The 6,770-nt window shown below is 41.2% G+C and overlaps 1 pseudogene; it reads right to left on the bottom strand.

Annotated features, from left to right (window-relative positions):
* Window positions 1–4,227: 4,227 nt before the first annotated feature.
* LOC101560285 lies at window positions 4,228–6,321 on the bottom strand (annotated as a pseudogene).
* Window positions 6,322–6,770: the final 449 nt, after the last annotated feature.

Below are 6,770 nucleotides of genomic sequence, written 5' to 3' on the forward strand. Positions count from 1 at the left end.
TTGCTTTGTTTTTTCCAAATGTATTTGCAAGTATATATCTATCTATCTATCTATGTATCTATCTATCTATTTCTATATATCTTCTGGGGATTTGGATATGAAATACATTAAGTGTATACGTAAGTTTAGTAGAATTGAGATCTCTACTGTATGTTGTCTTCCAACCCATGAACAAGCATGTCTCTGCATTTATTTAGCTTTTTGATTCTTTAGATCAGCATTTTATAATTTCCAGTACACAAATTCTAATTATTTTTCTTAGATTTGTATCTAAGTATTACATGTTCTTTAGAGTAATTGAAAGTACTGTTGTGTTTTAAATTTACATTTTTACATACAGTACTTGCTCCCATTTTCTAGGAATGTGAATTTGTCATGTTAGTCTTGTATTATAAAAATTTAAACTCATGCTCTTTGTGGGTTTTTAAATTTTATAGGCATTTAAAAATATCCTTTGATATATTCTATGTAGACAGGCATGTAGTCCTCAATAAAGACATTTTCTGTCTTCATTTTGAATCTTTATGCCTTTATTTTACTTTCTTGGCTTGCAATGGCTAGAACTTCCAAGACTATGCTGACTAAGAGTGGTGAGAGTGGATTCTTCTTGCTTTATTGCTTATCTTTGAGGAAAAGCAATCATTTATTGTTATGCAGGATGGCAGCAGTAGTTTTATTTTTGTAAATGTTACTAATCAAATTAAAGAAAGTCCATTTACTATCAGTGTGTTAAAAGTTTTCTAAATCATGAATGTATGTTGTATTAACCAAATGCCTTTTATGCATAAATGGGTCTAATTATGTAATTTTCTTCTTCCTTTTATTATTGTGGTGGATTATAGAGTGATTTTCAAATACTGTAGCAATCTTGTACTGCTGAAATGATCCCTTCTCGTCTATAGTGGGAGCTCTGTTTGCTAATATTTTGTTGAATATTTTTGCATCAGTGTTCACAAGAGACATTCTTCTGTAGTTTTCTTATGTTAATTGGTACACAGAATATAAGAATTTTATAACTTATGGGATGTTGTGTGATGTTTAGATACATGCATACATTGTGTAATGTTTAAATCAGGTGAGACACACATGTATCCTTAAACACTTTTTCTTTGCCCTGAGAATATTCAAAATACTTTTTCTAAGTTTTTAAGATAGGCAGTGCTAATGTGACTGTCATCTGCAGTCACCCTACTGAGACTAGCACACCAGAACTTACTGCTTTTATCTCAGTACCCATTCAACCACCTGTTCCTTATTCCTCCCTCACCTCCTACTCTTCCAGTGTCTGGTAACCACTGGTTTAAATTTTTATGGAATCACCTTTCATACATTCTCTATATATGAAAGATATCATATGGTACTTGTATGTGCCTGGCATATTTTACTTAATCCAGTGACCTTCAGTTCCAGGCATGTTGTTGCAAACAAAAGAATTTCTTTTTCTTTTTTCACTTAAAAGATTTTTTTTTTTTGCAGTAATACAAATAAAAGTTGAAAAACATTTCTAAGACTCAAACTGGTTTACAAGTCGCGGAGCAAATGGCAATTCCTGCGACTCGAGGAGCACTGCAGTTTTTTTTAAAGAGCATGACACTGAGTACACTTTCCCAATCACGCCTGAGCCCTTGCAAGACTTCTGTTGCCCATATCTGATGTGACACATTTTTCCCCTTAACTGTTCAAAAGTCTTGTTATATTCCATTACAAAAATGTCTCTCTTAAGACTAAAGCAGCCTATTTGGTGACTGTGGGTTTTTATTCATATTACCTTGTTTCAATAATCATTTTAAAATGGAAAACATGACAAGTTCTATGGCTGTTCAGTAAAAAAAAACAGCTTAAAATTTTTTAAACAAAGTTGTTTACACATTGCTTGAGCACCTACATAAGAGATTTTCATGAGGAGCAAAAAGAGTAGAAAAACAATGGTTGAAATGTGTTACTTAAAAATATTTACAGAACAGATCCAGTGCAAAATAATGAAACCAAAAGTATTTCAGCAGTGTTTGCCAGTACACTGGTGTTCAAACCCATTAAAGGGTTTGATCCCTTAACCCAATCTAAAGTGCCTCTAGCTGATATTAATAAGATATACCCTTATAAGTCCCTAAATCTCCCACATCCTTGTTTTGTTGAATTATTTTAGCCATGAGTTGGTGATCTCTGTTCTTTAGCTTTACTTCACATTCACGGTTTCTAAGTTCATTTGGTTCGCATCCTTTCTTTTTTATGTATTTAGTACAGGGTTTACAGGGTCTGTCTACACAGATCGGACTCGTGGTGATCCTCCTGTTTACAGCCTCCCAAGTGCTGCGATTACAGGTGTGCGTCACCACACCCAGTCTCAACCCTGTCTCAGTACGCGGGGATTGAGGAGGGGTGGCATAGCACACCAGGGATCAAAGCAAGGCCCCTGTGTCTGCCTAAGCAGGTGCTTTAGTAAACTGAGCCATCTGACCAGCCCTTAAGTTCATTTGGTGTTTTTCACTTCACTATTTCTAGTTTATGGATTACAAGCCCAACTATCACCAGGCTGAGCACTTTGAAAACACAGATGGGCTGTAAAGCACCCTAGACAGCCTGTCTCCTTCCTTAGAAAATTCAGAGCCAAGGAACCTGGAACTCTATAGGAATGAACTCCTTCCTCCCAAATCTACCCAAAACTTGACCAAACACCAAATATACCAATAGAAAAGGCTATTACATAGCACCTCAAGCTTGGAGGCAAACTATTAACTGTAATAATTACAATGAGAAAAGAAGCTAGTGCATGGCAAACTTCTGAATAATTTATTTGAGGTACCACATGCTAATTGCACTAAGATATGCTAATAATGCCTGTTAAGAATTTTACATAGGATTACTTTTGTAATGGTTACGTGGGATTTTTGCAGTTATTAAAAATAAAAAAAACTACATATTTGTACATAATTCCTCTTACTATAGTTTCAAGATTGTCACTGAGAAAATAGCAAGCCATGGTAGCTGAAACTGCTTTCCTGGTGAGGGAAATTCTTTACTTGTGAGCCTTCCCCAGGACAGAGCAGCACCAGCCAGCAGGGTCTGCTAAGCCTCCTGACCAAGGTCTGCTACAGAACAACAGGGGCTCAGGAAGCACACAAGCAGGACCGCCTTCCAGAGAACACCTCCACCTACGATACCCTTCAGGAAATGGGGCATTTTGTAATGACCACAGGTTGCCTATGTAGGTGGCACCTGTGTCCAGGTAGGCAATTAGCTTACTCAAGGAATGACCTTTTTTTTTTTTTTGGAGATGGGGGTCTCACTATGCAGTTCTGTAAAACTTATTATGTAGCCCAGGCTGGCCTTGAACTCACAGCAGTCCTGCCACTTCAGCCTCCTGAGTATAGATATCAAAAGCTCGTGTCAACATGCCTGGCTTCTATGACTTATTTTCACTCATAAAACATAAGTTTCATTCACTATAGACATAGAATGAATGGTAGGAATTCAATAAAATAGGTAAGAATGAGCTTGCTTCCCCACAGAATACAAAAAAAAAAAAAAAAAAAAAAAAAACAAAACCACACAAACATTTCTGGGACTGTACTACAATTAGGATTTCTTCCATTCATGGGTATGTGTCCTACAAATAAATAGACCTTAGCTGCTTTGGTGTCTGTGGGCATTGGGGAGAAACCCAGGAAGGTGATGAGTGACAACACAGCAGCACAAATGAAATGAGTTTTAAATTACTCTTTCCCACTCGAAAACTAGCCCCTCCCAAACACAGCTCAATTCCTTATTCTAAAAACCAAATAAGTGAAAATTTTTCAAATTGCCTGCTGGTTTTCTGCCAAAAAAAAAAAAAAGATGGTAGAAAGACAATTATTATCTTCCAAGTTACCAAGAATCTCTTCCTGGTGTTTCATTCAACAATCTCTATAACTTAGTTTCAGCATCACAAAAATGACACTGACCAGGGTCTACGGGGCTTGGGACACATCAGAGCCCAGGGGTATCTCCCTCACAGTCCTGGCCTCACACAGCCCCTTCTGCCAGCACTAGCATGGGCAGAAGCCTCTTCTCACCCTCTGCTCTATTACAATAAGTACACAGGTCAAAATCATAGCCATCTGACACACTAAACCATTGTCCCCCTGCTCCAAACAATAATCCTTCTTGTTCTGAGCACTATCTTAATTTAACACAAGGTTTACTAAGGAGAGCTCTCAGAATCACAGAGACAGTAATGGCCTGTGTCCATTAACAGTATCCACTGTGAGCTTTGAACCAGGAGGCTGAGACAGGGGAGATCATCCCCCCCCCCCCGCACTGCTGCTCACGATGGGCGGGGACAATTGGGTGCTCTGGCTCTGGGAGATTTCCACCGGCTCGGAGGGGATATCACAAAACTGGGGACTTGCTTGCCTGGCAAGCGCAAGGTCCTGAGTTCGATCCCTGGTACCGCAAAAAACAAAACAAAACAAAACAAAACAAACGGGGACTTGGCAGGTTCTCCCAGTCTGTGCTCAAGTCAGTTTCCTCATTGCTTATGCGCTCATCGCCACCCTCATCTGAATCCCCAGCAGCTCCAGGGTCTACAAATTCCATGGGCTTGTCAAGGTCTGCTCGCACTTCAGAAGGTCCAGACCTGCCCAGGTGCTCTGAGCTTGAGCTGACCAGGTACATGAGGTTCCTGAGGGTGTGCAGTGGTTGTAATTGATCCAAATTTACATGCTAAGAAAAACAAAGGCATACGATATTTGTATTCAGTTTCTTCACTGCTCCAGTAAACTTCTGTGTGCTGAGATTTGCTCCACAAAATTCATAGTTGCACAGCTTTTTGCGAAGATTGACATCGAGTGTGTGAGACAAAATGATGACCAGCTGAGTGGCATAGCACAGTGCAGCACTGATGGGATAGGCAGGGTTATTATGCTCCATGTCAGGTCCCTGTGTTGCTTTCTTTGCTTTTCTCTCTGTATTTTAGGGAAGAGTCCACAGGGTGTTCAGGGTTTCACTACTGGAACAGACTCAAAGTGCTTCTCCTGTTTACAGCCTCCCAAGTGCTGGTATTACGGGCGCACGCCACCATACCCAGTCTCAAAAGCTTTCTGTGCGCCCCGAAGGCTGGGCAGGCACGGGAATCGAACCTCAGGCCCCTGCACCTGCTTGCAGGCCCCTGTGTTATTTTGTTCTCTTCCACCCAGCTATAGTAGGCAGAGTAATTCCCGTCATTTGGCAGGTTTATCCAGGGCCCCAAGATGCTGATGCTGGTGTCGCTGTTGTGGTCATCCCAGATCCACTGTCCTGAGAGGTAAGCCATTCTCCGGGCTTCAGCAAGCTTGCTCACAGTGCCGGAGGTCATGGCGCTGTGCTTCTCTGCAGACCCACCTGCAGAGTCACGCACAATAGTCTTTAATTCCTCAATTGGGAATATGACAGAGGTGAGCTCTAGTATGTGGGATTGCCGGAGGTCTGCAAGACGCTCATAATGACTTCGTAAGTCAGTTTTCTTTTCTACCAGGTCACCAAGTTTGCTACTGTGTCTCTGAATCTTCTCCTTTTTTTCTTGCTGTCGCCGTGCTCGACTGTGAAGCTTCTGGTTCTTTTCCCCGTTTCTTTTCTTTCTTTCTTTCTTTCTTTCTTTCTTTCTTTCTTTCTTTTTTTTTTTTTTTTTTTTGTGGTTCCGGGGATTGAACTCAGGACCCTGTGCTTGCCAGGCAAGCGCTTCTTCTACTAAGCTATCTCTCCAGGCCTTTTCCCTGGTTTTGAGAAGACCTACTGAATTTTTCTTCATTTCTTCATTTCCTTTGCATGTGGTTTGTTTCAGTTCTTCAGTCCTCATCTTGCAGGATGTTATTTCCCATCTCAATTAATCTGTCATCCATTTTCCTTCATAGCTCTTAATACTTTTTCTTTAAATTCTTGCTTACTTTTAAGTCGGCTTAACCTTTCCTTCTTGTCAATAAATCTGGTAACCCCATCTCCAACCTATTCACAGGCAGCAAGGCGCCGGTGCAGAGCAGCGACTTTCTGTTTGGACTCAGGGGTGGGATAGGGAGCCTCAAGCTTCAGCCTTTTGTCAGCAGGTGAAAAGAAAGAGAAGAACCAACAGGGCCACGGCAGCCACCGTAACTCTCCTGGTCACGGCCATTGAAGTAGACGGAATCGCTGTCTGAACGCATTCAGCGCAGGTCAGCTGCCGGCGGGTGGTGTTGCACACCGAATATCGCTTGACCGCCACCTACAGTCCCTCTGCATCGTCCACGGAGTCTACCAGGTCCCAGGCAGCGGCCAGGACCCACAGCCGGGAGCGTTGGGCTCCAGCATTCCCTTCCCACTGGGAGACGCCATGCCGGTAAGGAGAATTTTCTTTTCAATGGCTGAATAGTATTCCATTGTGCATCTATATCCCATGTTTTCTTTATTCTTCTGTCAGTTGATGAATACTTGGGTTGTAGCAAGTACAAAGTCAACATATAAAAATCATTAGCATTGCTACATGTCAAAGGCTAATTATTTGAAATAGAAATTAAAAAAGCAATCTCATTTAAATTCACTACACCAAAAAACCTAGTAACAGGGCTGGGGATATAGCTCAGTGGCACAGTGTCTTCCTGGCAAGGGTGAGGGCCTGAGTTTGTTTACCAGTACAAAACAGACAAAAAACTTATAAAAATTGTATCAAAAAGGTGAAAGAAGAAATTGTTGTTGTTCATTTTGGAACCGGGGATTGAACTCAGGACCTTGTGCTTGCCAGGCAAGCACTTACTCTACTGAGCTATCTCCCCGGCCCACTCCCC

This window comes from Octodon degus, unplaced genomic scaffold (genome assembly GCF_000260255.1).
Source record: "Octodon degus isolate 3935 unplaced genomic scaffold, OctDeg1.0 scaffold00167, whole genome shotgun sequence".
Taxonomy (NCBI): Eukaryota; Metazoa; Chordata; class Mammalia; order Rodentia; family Octodontidae; genus Octodon; species Octodon degus.